At 33.1% G+C, this 17,349-nt stretch overlaps 1 protein-coding gene across 8 annotated transcripts in view; it reads left to right on the forward strand.

Moving 5' to 3' along the window:
- Window positions 1-17,349, forward strand: part of DLG2 (discs large MAGUK scaffold protein 2) — a 2,103,224-nt gene that overhangs the window by 437,473 nt on the left and 1,648,402 nt on the right. The gene's annotated exons all lie outside the window — the stretch shown is intronic.

The following is a 17,349-nucleotide window of genomic DNA, read 5'->3' on the forward strand; positions in this document are numbered from 1 at the left end:
CATGACAAAATTAATAGTTTAGTACATGAGATTTAACTGCGTGTAGATATCCCATTGTGATCTCCTTTTTCCACTAAAGAAAACATTATTTAATTTCAAAGCCACAAGCTAAGTAACCCGTGGTATGACCTTAAATATTCTGTTTTTACAAATTAAGTTCTAGAAAATCTTAGTGGATATCTTTCCATAGGGCCTAGTGTCACATGGAAGCTTCAGTTGATGTTAGTGGATTTTAAGCCTAAAAACTTCTAGTTGGGCTAGTTGACTAGGCCTCTAAATTAGACAAATACTTTATTTTACTTTTAAAAATTGCCAAACATCTCATTCAGTGGTCCAGTTAAATCAGTAAAATTAAATAAAATAAGTTTTAAAATATCTTAGTAAGAAGTTGTATGTTCTTATGTAATCCACTGAAGGAAATATTCTCAAAAATATCTTACTCTTCTTGAGATGTTACACTTGGTGTTACTTTTCTTGAGAGAATACTGCCAAATCTGACCTATATGTGTTTTATAATTATTTACTCCAAAATTATAATAATTTCAGATACTGTGAAACAAATTAGTACTTTAAAAACAGTTACCAAAATTATTAATGAGAACCAAAACTGGAAGTCTACTGCATTGCATAATTTAAATCAATACTGAAATCCAAGTGCCTTCAATTTGGAAAACACTATCTGATAAAAAAAATGTCATATGCCTCATATTTACTTATAGAAGTATTATTGATTACAGGGTCATAGGTGATATGTTATATTATTTTGCTTTAAATGCTTAACAAGAGATAAATGTCATTACTTTAGTATTGTGATTTATCATATAAATTATATGAATCAACAAAACACAGGCTCACATGAAGTATCATTTTCTTAGTTATGTCCATAAACATTTCTAGAGTAACATATATGAACACTCTGATGATTTCCTAGCCTTCAAGATCTTACGCCAAATCTGAGAGGTTCTGCAAATAAGTCTAACTAGAATGGAGCTCTTAAGACTTTAAACAATCTGAGTTAAATAGGGTAAGATCTAGGGTGGGATTATTTTATCAGAGGGTTTACACAAAATCCACAATCATTTCCTTCCTTTTAAAGAACAAACATATAGCAAAGTTATATTGTGATATTTACATGGTAAATAAGCAATAATTGCTTCAAAAACTGGACATAGGTGAGGAGACCTCTTAGAGGACTTTAGATTGCAAATCTTATCCATTTAGTCTACCACTGTTGATAGTTTACCCCCTTTTTCCCCCAAGTGGCCATGCACTTGGGATGCCCTTGCTCTTACTTTCTTGGGACTGTTTGACAAGAAACTTGCCAACAATTTGGAAATTTTAAATATATCTTAGTTTAATGCTCATCTCTTTCTCCCCTAGCAATAAATTCACTTTCTAGTAGCTCTGGCTGAGGTACTCTCTTTAATTATTGCTTTACAGAAGCTTTATTGAGACTGGAACTGTTAATTATCATGATATGTCCTAAGCTCCATTTCATTCACAGAACATCTCAGTACCACAGCTGACCACTACTTTGTCAAGTTTTAGTGGCAGGAAAACAGAAATACTTCCATTGGTAATAGTATTTTTGTTCCTCCTTCCCTTTCCTTGGCACGGAAGTTGTTTACTGTCCCCTTGGCTCCTCCTAGACCTCTGTGCCCTCTGAGTTCTTCCATATTCTCCTATTGTACACACTATAGAAATAAATTCCTCATTACGTATTTGTTTCACATTCTTAAAAATTAATGAAAGAAGATTAATGAGAGGAGGGATGATGATAAATCTAGAAAATATCATTGTATAATGGTAGCATAAAAAGATCTATTAGACATATTGGAGAATCATTTTTATTTTTTTCTGTGTATAAGAGGAAGGAAATGATTGTGAATTTTATATAAACCCTCTGATAAAATAATCCTCCTCTAGATCTTACTCCATTTAACTCAGATTGTTTAAAGTCTTAAGAGCTCCAGTCTAGGTAAACTGATTTGGAGTAAGATCTTGTAGGCTAGAAAATCATCAGAGTGTTCATAAATACAGAGTTTCTGTCACATGGCTTCCAAGGTCTTATCAAATGTTCAGACAACCCAGTTTCAGAAGATTAAGTCATCTCTTTTTTACAAATGTTTCTGTCCAGTTTCAATTTCAGTACTTTTGTCACAGATATCTCTACTGAGAAAGAGAAGGAACATGTTTTAGTGTGAAGAGCAGGACACTGAAGTGAGACTTGTGTTTAAATTGTTGTTCTGACATGTATTCGCTTTAGGATGTGGATAAGTTGTTTAACTTCCTCAAACACTGATTTATTCATCTTTAAAAAGGATATGTTACCTAGGTCTAAGTGATATTATACTAGACTATGTAAAGTACTTAGCACAACTGGCAGATGGAAAAAATGTGCATATAGTATAATTTATTCAACAACTCACAATTTATATCTTTAATGAATCCCTCTCAGTATGATCATTGAGGTAAATGAAGCCATCTCCATAACATTGGCTAAACACAATCTAATAACTAATGCAACACATTTTATATGATGGAATTCCCTAAACATTTTTTGAGCAATTCAAAGATAATCCAATAAATTTAACAACTAAAATGCAAGGAAAATAATGTTAGGCAGAGCCATGAGTTTACATGATTGGCCAGTAGGACAGTAGTTCTGGATGATAGGCAGAATATTCTGTCTACTTTAATGAAATGCAAAGTCAATATAATTTTTCTTTTACTGCATAGGAATTCTCAAGTATAATATGTAACAACATAAAGGATTTGATATAAGAATAGAAAAGTGTGCAACTGTGAAAAATAAATCTGTACTTTCTGATCATGGACACCCACAGGCATTTGGCCATCACTGTCCTTCTCTGTAAAATAAGTATATTTTAATGTATCCCTGAGGTTTTTCCTTTTCTATTTCAAATCTAATATTATCTTATATTGTCTCTGAGATAAAATTGTTTAGGTTAACTAAGTATCTTAAATAGTAGTAGTGTGTGAATCATACATTAGCATAATTTCAGATATCAATTAACCATATTTATACATTTGAAAAAGTTTTAAAAAAAGATCTACAAATATAACTGCAGAATTTTTACAGTAGTATTAGTGGGTGAATCACACATTGGCATAATTTCGGATATCCATGAACCATACTTGTATATTTGAAAAAGATTTTAAAATGATTTACAAATAAAACTGCTATAATTCATTAATAAAGGCATGATGGCACTATTAATTTTTAATATGCATAACAAGTTAATATACATAATAAAATCCACATAGCAGAATGAAAAGTAAACTGGGCAGCACAAAAGAAGCTTTTCTTGATGTTGTTAATACTATATCTGTTTTGTAAATATGATTTTACTATTTGCCTCTCTCAACCCACTATCTTTAATAAGAATTAAAAATCACTCCGAATTTCTAAAAGGAAATAAAAGTTGTTGTGAGGCATTAAAAATATTTTTATCAAGGCTGGTAAGTATCATATTATTTATTATGACCTTAGTTTTTAGAATGTGATGTGTCGTTTCTTTGGAAGTGGTTTCTTAACAGAAATATTTGCAAATAAGGTATTTGGAAAAGCTAAAATAACTTTTACTTCCACTAGAGCTTCCTATAGAGAAAATGAAACAAATCGCCAAGGCAACAAATGGCTTCCTGAGTGGTCCTGTGTTCAAAGAGAAAGCTATTTATTCATGCAGGTGTACAGTTGTTTCCATGGTAGAAGCATCACATTTATTCATTCATTTTATTTATCTAACAAGCATATATTGAACGCTTACTATGCACTTGACATGTTGAAAGGTGTGGGGCTATAATAAGCAATCTGTTCTCATGGAACCTTTTGTCTAATGGGGAAAAGAACCAATTCCAGAAATAGCAGTGATATCTGATAAGAAAATGAATATAGGGTGCTATGGAAATGAGAACAGGAATACCTAAAGAACCTGATGAGCTATGTTGCAGGTATGCAGGGGTAAATATAAGGGGAAGCTTTACTGGGGAAGTGAAAATTAAGCTGATTTGCATAATGGAGGGTATAATGGGATAGGGAGACTGCTTTAGGCAAAGTTCTGGCAGAATGTTTTAGGCAAAGTGCAGACTATAATTTTAATTATAGTGTGTGGGGAGAGAGAGAGTTGGGGTAGAGAGAGTGAGAAAGAGAGAGAATGAGAATAAATTGCATATTTCAAGAATGGAAGGCCAAAATGGCTGGAATGTAAGGTGTCCAATATGAGTAACAACATTCAAAGGATACACAGATAGATCAGTACCTGGTCACAAATATCATAAAGTTGAGATAGTTGTTACCTTAAAGGAAATAGGATTTTCCATCCATCAACACTGGTTCCCGATCCCAGTTTGCCCAGACTTCTCTATCATTTCATCCCCCTGATTTGAGTCTCTCGTATTTTCTACACAACCTGTGTTGCTCATTCTTATACCTGCTCAGTAAAATAATGGTTTCCCCTTTTACTAGCTGGATGACCTTGTCAGCATTGCAGTTTTCTCATCCACGAAAGAGTACCTATCTTACAGCATTTTTTTGAGAATTGGGTGGGATAAGAACTATAAAATGCTTAGGATATTACCTTGTAGGGAGTAGGTGCACTGTTCTCTGTTAGGGTCCATAGCTTTCTTATCTTCCTATCTTTTTTTGGTGCACCTCTCCTCATATTTATCCTGCAAGTGACAGTCATTAATACTTGTCATTTGAGCCAAATATCTGCAAGGTGGCATGTGTACTTTAGAGAGATGAGAACAGGGGGCTTGATGTGTCCAAAAAAAAAAAAATCTATTGGGTGGCAAAGAGAAGCATAAATACAACTAATAGTAGGGAAAATTTAACATAATTGATCATTTTGTATAAAAAGAGAAGAGATTCTATGATTGTCTTGGTAACCTGAGATTAAGCATTTTAATAGTGTCAAACACCATGAAATACTAATGGCATTAATATAATAGCTTAACTTTCTTTTATTAAGTGTTCCATCCAGCTGCAGGAGGATCAGTCTAATATACAAGACCAACAGCATCACTCTCAGCAACGTATTGAAAGATGAGCTGTTGTCCAAATTATTACAAATGTGTACAATTCTCTTTTGACTTAGAAACTAAATTTCTCTCATATCTTGTCTTCTATAATTACACCTTGTGTTTTAACAAGAATCTTTAACAAGATTCCAAGAATCTTGAAAATAGATGGACAAGACCATATTTTAAATCTGTGCTACCTTTCCTATCTTTCATTAAACTAAAGGATATATTAGTCTTGCTGGCTTCCCTCTGTTCTCTGAAGGTGTCAACTATGTTTCTGTTTTGGGGACTTCCATTTACTATTATTCTTTTTAGATAACTGTCCACTCATCTAAATTCTACTTATCTTCCAGATATCACCTTACATGTCACTGTTTTTTCTAGAAGATTATATATTCTTAGCATACACTCTGATATTATGCCACATTTCCACATATAGCAATTCATATTGTATACTGATTTGTATGATTATTTTTTCTTTCTTTTGACTAGAAAGAAGCTCCATAAAGAACGATGTTCCTTTTTCTTATTTGTGTTTGTGTGTGTGTGTGTGTGTGTGCGTGTGTGTGTGTGTGTGTGTGTGTATATGAAATGTCTGGGACATGGAAGGGACTTGAATTTCATCAAAACACATTTAGTTTTTAGACCAATGCAGTGATCCTTCATATTTTAAAGATGAGGTACATTCACAGAAGTAAGTTCCAAATCAGGTCTTTGTGACTATAATATCTTTGTTCCCATTCACTATTATTCTCTTCAGATTGAACCACAGCAAGGTTATTATTGAGTTAAAATATACTCTTGATTCTGCACTTTGCATTTCATTCCTTCTCTAAGGGAATATCTAAATATCTAAATATCTAATTAAATAAAAAAAAATGCACCACATAGGGCTTAATTTAAAATTACAATTAGTTGTAGATTTGTAGTTTTTCAGACATATATCCATAGCCTGTCAAACTAAACTTTTAGAAATAAAATTTTATTACATGAATCATATCAATCATTTGTTAACACATCTGTAGTAAATAGTTTTCCTTCCAAACCTGACTAACAGATGTTATTTCATAACATTATCCCTTTTTGAGTCTGTGAGTAAAAACAATAGAATGCTGTAAAGAGCTATGAGTTTGAGAGAATTGTCCTTTATAAGACCTTTACATAAATCATATTTTCTGAGACATATGTGGGTCTGAAGAGGAAACAACTGTAAATAAAATTTCATAATTTAAATAACATTTAAACATTAACTATGCTCAAAATTTTAAAAAATAATATAAATCCTTCATAAGGTACAAAAAAAATTCATCACTTTGTTATTTATCCACTGTTTAATCTGAATGTTTGGAAGATAAGATTTTCTTGAAGCAGATTACCCATGATTATAGCTATCTGAGGAACCTATTTTGTTGCATGTATGTATGTTTCACCAATGGCAATCTGAGAATGTGTGTAGGATCAAGATTCAGAAAATACAGACTTGGAGTTTCCATTTATTATACTAGTAATCTCAGTAAATTCAATTTATCCTCCCTGGGTTTTATTTTTCTCAAGTCTGAAATAGGATAATAATACTGGCTTATCAGTACTTTCTGAATAGGAATATTGTACAGAATCAGATTAGTTTATATATTTGAAAAATATGAAATACACTCTATACATGGAAAGGATGAGTGAAATTATTAAAAATAAGAAACCCTAGCACAAATTGGGATTTTTATTACCATTAGTGTCACCGTATGGTGGAGAAAATGAGAGCTGTGTCTGTATCTGTTAGAAGTAATTTTATGTGACACAGGTCATATAAATACTTAAGCAAACAACTTAAAAGAATATTGAAGAGTATCACCTTTGTGAAGATCTTGGCAAAGAATATCCCAGACAAGGGGAACAGCTAGTGTCAATATACACACAGTGTTGAGTGTAGTCACTATGTATGCACATAACCATTAAATAGCAGGTGCAGATGTTCCTGTTCCTTCTCCTTTTTCTCTCTCATTTTCTCATTTCTGGGAGTCTGACATTTAAGGATAAATTTTACTGATTCAATTAGCTAGTTACCACTCTAGTGGCAGATTTCTGTTTGTGTAGTCATGGTGATGGGGATTTCCTCTGGCTTCAATGAATAATACTTTGTAGGTTTATAGGCTCTTATTGGTGAGAGAAAGATATCAAATATTCCAGCTTCTTCTTCCATTTGTGCATTCAAAGTTAGTACCAGATTTAAAATCCTATAAATATAACCTGTGCCCCTCATATCTCTGTTTTAATATGCTTACCCACACATGTCTATTTCTTTGTATCTAAGTAATACAGTTCTCGAGCTAACCTTTTGGAGATAACAGGTTTTATGAGAAGTTGGTTGAGAGTAAATTTATGAATTCTCAGAATTTGGAATTCCATTTACCCATTAAGTAAACTTAAGTCAAAAGTTGCAGGAAAATGTTTACTCTCTGGAGTTCTCCAAGCATAAACCATTCTCCTACTGTTCTCTGTGCTCAATTTCTTTGTATGCCACTATTCCACTTGTTACGATTAGAAAAGTAGGAGTTGACCTTGATTTTCATTTTTCCCAAATCCCCAATACCCAATTCTTATTTATTTTATTTCTTATAATCTGTCCTTTATTTACAGTTTCTACTACCAGTGGTCTTTTTGAGCGTCTCACTAATTCTTACCTGGATTTCTGCAACAAAATCCCTATTAATCTTCCTGCTTTCCCTATCTTTCCACTCCTATGCATTTTCCGCACCATTAACTGGGACCTTCCTTTAAAAAAATGTACATATGTGTGTGTGTGTGTATATAAGTATGCATGTGTGTATATATATATATATATATATATATATATATATATATACACACACACATATATATGTATTTGTGTATATATTTACATATGCATATATATATAATTTGCATGTACATCACAACTCTGCGACTCTCGTTATAATCCTTCAGGGATTCACTGTCCCCTACGGCTCCCTTACTCAAAATTTGGTTTGTTCACCAACTGCAATGGCATCCCCTAGAAAACAGAAATGTAGAATCTTCGTCCCCATGCAAAACTGCTGAATCCGAATCTGCATTTTCATAAGATCCCTAATTGATTTGTATGCTTAGTTGATTTTGCACATTAAGGTTTGAGAAGCACTGCTCTTCAGGATAAAGTCTGCGTTGTTTCACCTGGAGCACCTTGCCCTCGATGTTGTATCCCTTGCCTATCTGCCTATCTCAGATCCCACTACCCTTCATGCCTTAGTCAACTATAATCAATAATGTTTGGTTTGCCCAAATAATCTGAATTTTGTCCTCCTGTTTCTTTGTTGTACCTTTTTATTCTTATGCCTAGAATTCCTCTCAACTCCCTAGCTTGATACTTCCCTAATACATTTCTTAACCTTGAAGATTCAGCTAAATGCAGATTTCTCTGTAAGTACTTTCCTTGATATTGCCATACTAGACTGAGCCTGTCATGTTCCATGTTCTTAGTACAATGTCTGTATCTTTGTTATAGCCTTTATCTGGTTGTATAGTTATCTTTTACTTGTGCCTATTTCTTGCTAGAATGTGAATTCCTTGAGGATAGGAGAAGTTCTTAGTTGTATTTATAGCTGATCAGTTACCAAGGTACTGGCCGATGTACCTTAAGTGTTGACTGATTCTTTCATTTAACAGACATCTGTTAGATATTTTACTGTCCAGTAAGTAAATGATTGAGTGGATGAAATTCTTACTTCTTCCAAGTTACACACACACACATGCATACACGCCACACATACACACAACACACTTATGTAGATATACACTTACTTCTCTGTGTATGTATATAGACTCATGTACATATATACACAAATGTTTTTGCCTATATACATACATGTATACACATATGTACATGTGTATATGTAATGTGCACTTCACAATAAATAGTTGTAAAATAAATCTTTGTAGTCTTATGGATAAACTATTCAGTTAAGAGACAGGCAATTGGTAAACTTATCTGTGAACAGTTAATGGGCCTAAAATGGTACTTGGAAGTGTCATTTTTACATAAAAGAAATGGACTAATAGAGATAAAAGTCCTTATATACACATGGAAAGTGGCAACTGAATCACATCTATGATAAACCAAATTATCATGATCATCATTTAAATTTCTAAAATTAAAGTATAAAGATACTTAGAAGACAATTGCACATTTCTATTAAACAAAAACTAAAGCAGTCAAATTAGGTTTTCAGTTTGATAAAAGAATATCAACTCATGTCCATTTAATTTTTCAGTGATTTAATATAGAAAGATACTTTGGGGGGAAAATTATTTGGCTTTATGATATATATATATATATATATAAATAATATATTTATCATAAGTATACTATAAAAGAAGAGCAATATTAATGTATATTTTACTATTAAAATATTAACATGAGTTAGAAAGCTATGCAATGGAAAATTCAAAAATGACTTTATTCTCCTAAATTATCAGGTTATAAAATAATTGGAGAAATAATATAATTTTGTTTAAAGCAGAATACATTATGTTTCACTCAACTTTCAGGACACAAACTTGTCTAGCTGGAGGTTCACAGCAGTTCTACTACTTTTTTATATTGCTTCACATTTCAGAGAACAAGGTTTATCAGTACCATTGAATGGCTTTATTCCAAGTAACCTACAAAGGAAACTTAAAAAGCTATAATAGTGATTATTACTTGAAATTTGTCCAACTAGCCACAGATGACAGCAGCATTATGCATACAGGACTGGAATGGATGTTATGTTATTCTGTGGTTAAGCTCTGAGTTAAAAGCTTTAGAGACTTTCAACTGTTCCCTTAAAATTGTTCTGAAACTCCTAAATAGAAATTACTTAGAATAATCTATTTTATCTCTTTGCCAGGCAGCAGTGTAGTTAGCAATAGTCTCCTCGAAGACCATTTAATTATGTTTCAAAAAATAATATCCAAAAATAAAATTTCAAGACATAAATTATACCATTTATTATCTATACCAGCAAGAATTTTGATTGTTGTATGAAAACACAGTATTAAGATTTTAGCTTACTCCTCTGCTACCTCATGTTTTTACAATGAGAAATAGAATCTTTCATGCTATATTTATAGATATCCTAAAATAAAATAATTTGTTTTCAAATAGAGTTCTAAATAGAACATTATAAGGATAATTTCTTGATATTCTTAATGATAAAAATTTAAAAAAAATTATTTGCTAAAGAAACCATAAATAAAAGTGTACATTTTTAGCAAAATAAATTCTTCCTCCCTTTCTTTGTTTTGAATCTCCTAGGATTTCTAGATATGCTGTTTTCTTGTAAGTCTCTTAGGATAAAACTGTCCTGAATTAATACACCCGTAATTTATTCAGCAATCTAAAGTTCTGTTTAAATTGAGAACATATCTAATTGCTAGTCCTTCCTGGCTATTGCTTGATGTTGGGCATGGCACTTGATCTACAAAAGCCTGCACATTTTTTCATTTATTAACATTTGTCCCCAAATACATATTCATAGATGTCAGGAAGACAGGGCATATATGCAAGTAATAGCCATTGAACATTTTGTGTTATGTTTGGCCAGAATTTTAAGTAACTGAGAAAATCCCCTGATAAGAAAAAGCTCTGTAAATTTAACATGGTGGTATTCCATGTGTACTTTTCAGAAAACACTAACCAATGTATATGCACTTTTTGAAATTCAAGATCATAAGAGCAAATTGGTATGAATTGCATATTTAATAGGTTGTAATTACGTCTTATCAAAAGCTCAACTTTTAAAATTCTTTATTCTTTGGAAATATGGTAATTGTTCCCTTTCCTATGTAGTTAATTATAAATTTTGGGAAGAATTAAGTGTGCTAAATCTCTTCACTTTTTTTCTCTTTGTCTCTATGGTAGCAGAGAGACTAGAAGTGAATTACTTTCATCTTGTTTCTGAATGGCATTTCTTTCCTCAAAGAATTTTGGAGTCCTGAAATTTCAGATATTTTTTACTAGCTGTTAATTTATTAATCCAAGAATATTTACAAATGAATTTCTAAATATGTTTTGAAGGAAAAAGTAGCTTGTTTTAGAAATCACAGTCTCTCATGTTTCTCTTATGTAGTTTATGATATAATAGATAAGATCTGCCAATGAAAAAATACTTATTTTCTGTAGTAGCAACAATATCCGAATTTTCCTTTTTGCAAAGAGGAAAGTACAATTGCAGCCCATTCCTTTTTTCTCATCTGATTACTAGGATACAATGACAGAATGCAGATCAATTACATTTAAAGTATTTTACAAAACTCTGCTTTTAAATCTTGTATTTAGAAGCTTAAATTACTCTATTGCATTTAACTATGCAAAGTAATAACTAACTTTTGAAATTGGTGGAGCTTCAGAGAATACTGGGACATGACTCCACAAAATGCTAAAATACAGTATTATATTTCTTAGAAATATTTACTACCAGCGATTTCAAGTTAAGTGATCTCAGACTGCAGAATCAGTTTTGGCTCCCAAATTTAGTTATCTTAAATTGCTGCAGTATTTCAGACATTCTTTTAATCTTTTATATACTGACAAAAAAGTTACAAACAAAACTTAGATTTAAAGTTCTTGACATTTGCTAAGCACTTTCATGTACTTTTTCTTGTTTAATTTTCATATTTACCTTGTGAGATAAATATTATTATTTTATACTCAGATACAAGAATATAGACTCAGAGGAGCTAAGTGAAACAGAAAGATCCCCAATTAATAAGATAGATATTAATATTATATATTAATATATCAGGGTTTTGGACATATATATATGTATATGAAGTTTTATAAGACTTAAAATAATTCCTTAAGCTAGGTTTTGTTTTTCCCATTTTATGGATGAGAAAACCAAAACTCACAGAAATTAAGAAATTTGTCCAAAGCCACAGATATAAAAAGTGAAAACTCTGTCATTGTAACCTGGGTCCATTGGATTCCTCATGGTATTAAACTCTCTCCTCTACTACCTTTTAGGGTTGATGTGATGATAAAATGAGTTAACAGTGCATGTCAAGTGCCTGGGGTCTAATGGTGCTCAATGAATATTATTTCATTATTTATCTAGGAAATGTCTCCTGAGTCCAAGCCCGCTGTCCTCTCCCCATTGGTATCCTGAAATTTCAAGTCACAACAATGGTTTCCATTTATAATCTTTAAATGTGGCCAGCCTAAAAACTCAGAGTCTATTCCACTCATCATAGTTAATCTGGGTAGCTAGGTGCTTAGAATATTTTAATGCAGAGTGTTTTAATCCTCTCATGCACTAGTTAGTCACAGACTGCACCTCTGTTAACCTGGGCAAATGTCTGCCTGAAGTCACAGAGGACTTTGAACAGTGTTGAGAATGACTCAGCACCATCATCACTGCCCACTGAAAATCCCTTGTTCTCAGCATCCTTTGGAGAATAGGTCAGGAGCATTTTCTTCATTTACAAAAGAGGCAAATTCATGACTCCCCAGCATGGCTTCAGTTTTAGTAAGGATTTCCTCAGAAACAAATTAGGCCAACTTATTTTAAACATCTTTTGAAGCCTGAGAAAATAAAAAGAAGCAAATGAAAAGATAAGTCCAGGAAGGGATGAAGTCATATGTTGAGGAATATTCCCAAAGTTGAATAAGAAAAGTTAACACTCACCATTAGTATGTTCTGCATCTGTAATTGACAAATTTAACAAGGAATACTCATGTGACGCAATAATAGAAGTCATTTTATTTTGGGGTCCCCGCTGTTTGTTTAAAATGGCTTAATGTCAGTGGTCCTCACCCTGCCCTCCAAATGAAAATGGGTATTCTCATAACTTTCCATTTATAGGGAATAAAAAGTCCTACAGTCACTGAAAATCACGAATGCAGTCCCAATATATTAATTAAAATTGTTCAGTCCCAAATACTAGTCAAAATTTGAAACATATTCCAGATGAAAGATTCTCTTTTTCCTACTGTGGGATCTTCCTATAGGACATCTGCTTTGGGGGAAGGGGATGCCATAGACTTTTCTTATCTTTTCCCATTTACTAGTTGGTTATTAATCCTTCCAAGTTTGGAACATAAGAAGGAACTTAGAAAAGGAGACAAGGAAAGGTCCTATTCCGCTGGGATTGCTGTGCTTTTTGCCCTCTCAGCCTGACATACATTAACAATGATAAAAATAACCAAAAAGGAAGAAAACTACTGACACTTAAATAGTGCTGATTATATATCGAAATAGTTCTAAGTGTTTTACTTATAATTTTTAAAATCTTCATAACTATGGCAAAGAGAAGTAAAGTAACTTGCCTAGGGTTACATAGCTAGCAAACAGCAGATCGGGGATTTTAATGCAGCCAGAAAAAGTCTGGCTGAGTTTTTCCCTCATGGACACTTTCGTGGGTCTTTGGAAGCCTCCCCTCTAGGCCTCTCTAAGTGTCCTATGATGCATTTCTTTAGGCCAAATTTTACAGTAGTCCACCCTAAATGGAAGGTTGTCTTGATAAGTGTTAACATGGCTCCAGAACGAATCTTTTGCCTTGACAAACTCTGAGAGTGCGGGCTAACCCTGATGAAGCCACTTCTGACTTAACCAGTTTGCCATGTTATCTCACTGGTTAAGCTTCTTAGGTGAGACTTAAATTCCAGTATATTGGCCTTCTAAACCAAAGGAAGTTTTGTTAAGCTTTAGGTCCAGTCCAACTGAAGTTTATTTCACTAATTTTAGGTGCATGGTGAGATTTCTCAACCTTCTTCAAAGAAATTCTCTCCCTTTTCTAAATCTTCAGTCACCCAAATTTTGTATACCAGCATTATATTATATTATAAATAGGATTCAAGATCCCAAAGTTGGTTCTTGGTAATTTCTTTTGAATATTGCACCTGCGGTCTGCCTCCTTTGGAATCTCATTTTTGTATCTTGGTGTCTTAGGACTTCTGATATAGCATTTTTTTGCACATATTTATACCTATAATGTATTTTACATTAGCACATGGCAAAATTTGATTTTCTCTTTTTCTAACATCTCATTCTAAAATGACATGTCTTTATGGGAAATTAGAAAACTATCAATGAAAACCTTTATTTTGCCAAAATAAATTATTTGTGCACATATGTATACATATACATAAAACATCTTTGTGTGTATATATGTATCTATAGACACATTATGTGGAGGATGAATAATGAACATATGTGTCTACAGATACATACAAATATAGACACATATATATCTATATAAATGTATAAAATTGATGATTTGGAGGCACTTTGGGAGTAGTTATAGTCTTCAAATTTTTTGAAAATTTTTTAACTCTTGGTATGTTAGAGAATATATTGGACTAGAAGTCAGAAAATGTGTTCAAGTAATTTTAACAAGAATTAGCTCATTTCTTAAGTACTTTACAACTCACAGTCCATTTGCACACACATTTTTGCATGTCATTTTAGTTCTACATGCAAAAAGCCACTTAGTTCTTCTCCTTGGGCATCATGTTTTGACCTCTTTTTTTTCATCTGTCAAATACCTAAGAGTCTCAGGGATGAGAAGACAGCTGAAATGCTTGTTCAAAGATTAAACTCAGGAGGGCCTCTTATGTGTTTTATATGATCAGATCTGTATCCCCCCATGTCTACTTCCTGGTTGAACTCATTTATCCCACACCCTGCTGTCCATTTAGTCTTGTGAAGTAGAGATAAATAAAAAGAAAGGCTGAAGTAAACTTTCTGTGTAGTATAAAATCATTCTTTCTCTTCAGTCCTGGGATACTGAGGTCCAGAATTGAGGAGTTTCTGGACAAGGCCAACAGTTTTTTTACTTTGTACTATCAGCTGGTGCATTGACTACCTTTATCCCATAAAGCCCTCTTCTTATACTTTCACCTGCTTAAAATTGTGTTGGATACCTGAAGTGTCTCTTCAACAAAGTCTTTCCTGAGTTACCCAGCCAGAGGTAAATACTCCACCTTTTGCCTCAAATCCTCTCTGTAATTTTCCCTTACCCTAGTTCATTTCTTACTCCTGCCCCAAGAGTAAATACAATGAATATTTTTGATCTGCCATGGAACAGTTTATTTATCCCATATCAGTAATATTAATTTATAACTGTATCTTTATTGGTTTATCTTTTTCCTTAGAATAAGTACTTTTTTAGGCAGGCACTGAGTCTTGATATATCTTTATTACTAATGCAGTAGCTTGCACATAGTAATTGCTCAGTAAATGTTTGTTGATCAACTACATGAATGGATTAATGGCCCTGTTATTTAACTCTGTTTTAAACTCAGCACATTGTATTGTATCTCCTAAAATGTTGTGAGCTTTTGGAGAATAAGGATTATTTAAAGTTTTATAACTCTAAATTTTAAATATCTCTATGTACCTAACATGGTACCATTCATGAAGTATATTTTGGCACGTGAGGAATGGGTAAATAAATGAGCAGATATGTGTACAGTCTTATCATGCAACACTTCACAATACTGCCCCCTCTCTCCCATAAAAAGAAACTCCTTTGATTACATTTTACTGTGAACAGTACAACAACAGAAACTTTCAGCTCTTACTCTGCTTTCAAAAGAACATGCTATTTTAAATGAAACATTTAGGTCAAAATTTTATTTGTATGAATCATCTGTCACTCTGCCACATACAACTTTTTCTGAGGATGAAATGACTAAATGTCTATATAAGCACTTGGTAAACGCCAAAGCACTGTAATAGTGTATAAGCCCCTGATATACAAAAAATATTCCCATGTTATTGGGGGTTTGAGAAGAAAATCTTTAGAATTCTCTTAGTCACTGTTAAAATTCTTTGTAGTTACGTATTTATACAATCAATCTTAGGTGTAATTGGTCAGAATATTTAGCTAATGTTCTCAGAATATTATGGAATGAAATATGTCGAGATTTTAAAGTGAATAACAGACAACCAAGAAAGAGGAGAGATTTGGAGACATCAAGCTGTTTCTGAAAGACCAAGACCCATTGGTAGTTTTGTCTCTTAAGAGATATGTTTTTGATGGTCAGCATTGCAAATCCCCGAATCCTGGTGTAGTCACATATCACTAATCTACAGGTATAAACATGCTGTATAGATGGATGGGGAGAGAAGGAAGGAGGGAAAGCTTTATCTTTGGGGGCATTTGTCACCAATTTCTATTTTAAATCTTTGCTTGGAGAGGTGGGTTGTCTCTTGAGGGAATTCTAATGTTCTACCTTGATTTTTCGCTTAAGAATTAACTAAAAGTTAGACATGAGAATGTGCTTTTGAGAGTGTCCTACTATTTTGAGTAGGAGGTAGGCCCAAACTCTGTTATGCGTACACATTAAATGTTAAGAAAAAGATACTGAATAAGGAGAATGAAGACTTCTAGGAAAAAAGAACTTTAAATCCCTTTCCTTCTCCACCTACTGTGGTGGGTTCCTTGACCCATGTTAGATCCTGTCTTCTTTAGAAGAAGAGCGAAGTGGTAGACAAAACATGAGTTTAGGATTTTCAGTAATAACACTTAAATAGAAGGCTCTTTTGAGACCATCTAGTGTAGTGGATATCAATTTTTGCTGGCCCTGAAACTCACAGGGAAGTAATTGTTTCCTGTTCATATTCCCAAGACCCTAAAAGATGCCTCATCAGTATATTAGAATGGTAAATGTTCTCAACTGCAGGGTATACCCCTTTGGTAGAGAAAACAAGATATTAAATTATTGGTAGAAGTATAAAGTTTGGAAAAGATCTTTGCATAAATTTGGCACTTTCTCTTTCCACATCGAATCATGGATCTTAGACAACTTGCTCATTTTACAGATGAGAAAAGTGAGAAGTGAGGTCTAACGTGTTACAGAGAGTTTCCCAAAGTTCCACACATAGATTAATGGGAATACTAAACTAAAATCCAAGGTTCTAACTTCAATTTCTTTATTTTTTTTTTATTTTTTTGTTATTGCATTTTAGGTTTTGGGGTACATGTGATGAACATGCAAGATTGTTGCATAGGTACACACTTGGCAGTGTGGTTTGCTGCCTTCCGTCCCCTCACCTGTATCTGTCATTTCTCCCCATGCTATCTCTTTCCACCTCCCCCCCCCGCCCCTCCCCCATTTCCCCCCAACGGACCCCAGTGTGTAGTGCTCCCCTCCCTGTGTCCATGTGTTCTCATTCTAACTTCAATTTCAATGTTTTTTTTCTTGTCATACACTAGGATTATAGAATGATTTATGTTCACATGGCATCTGTCTTCAGTAGTCTTTTTTATTTGTCTGGCCTTGGAAAATCATTGTTATTTTTCTTA

Source organism: Saimiri boliviensis, chromosome 6 (genome assembly GCF_048565385.1).
Source record: "Saimiri boliviensis isolate mSaiBol1 chromosome 6, mSaiBol1.pri, whole genome shotgun sequence".
Lineage (NCBI taxonomy): Eukaryota > Metazoa > Chordata > Mammalia > Primates > Cebidae > Saimiri > Saimiri boliviensis.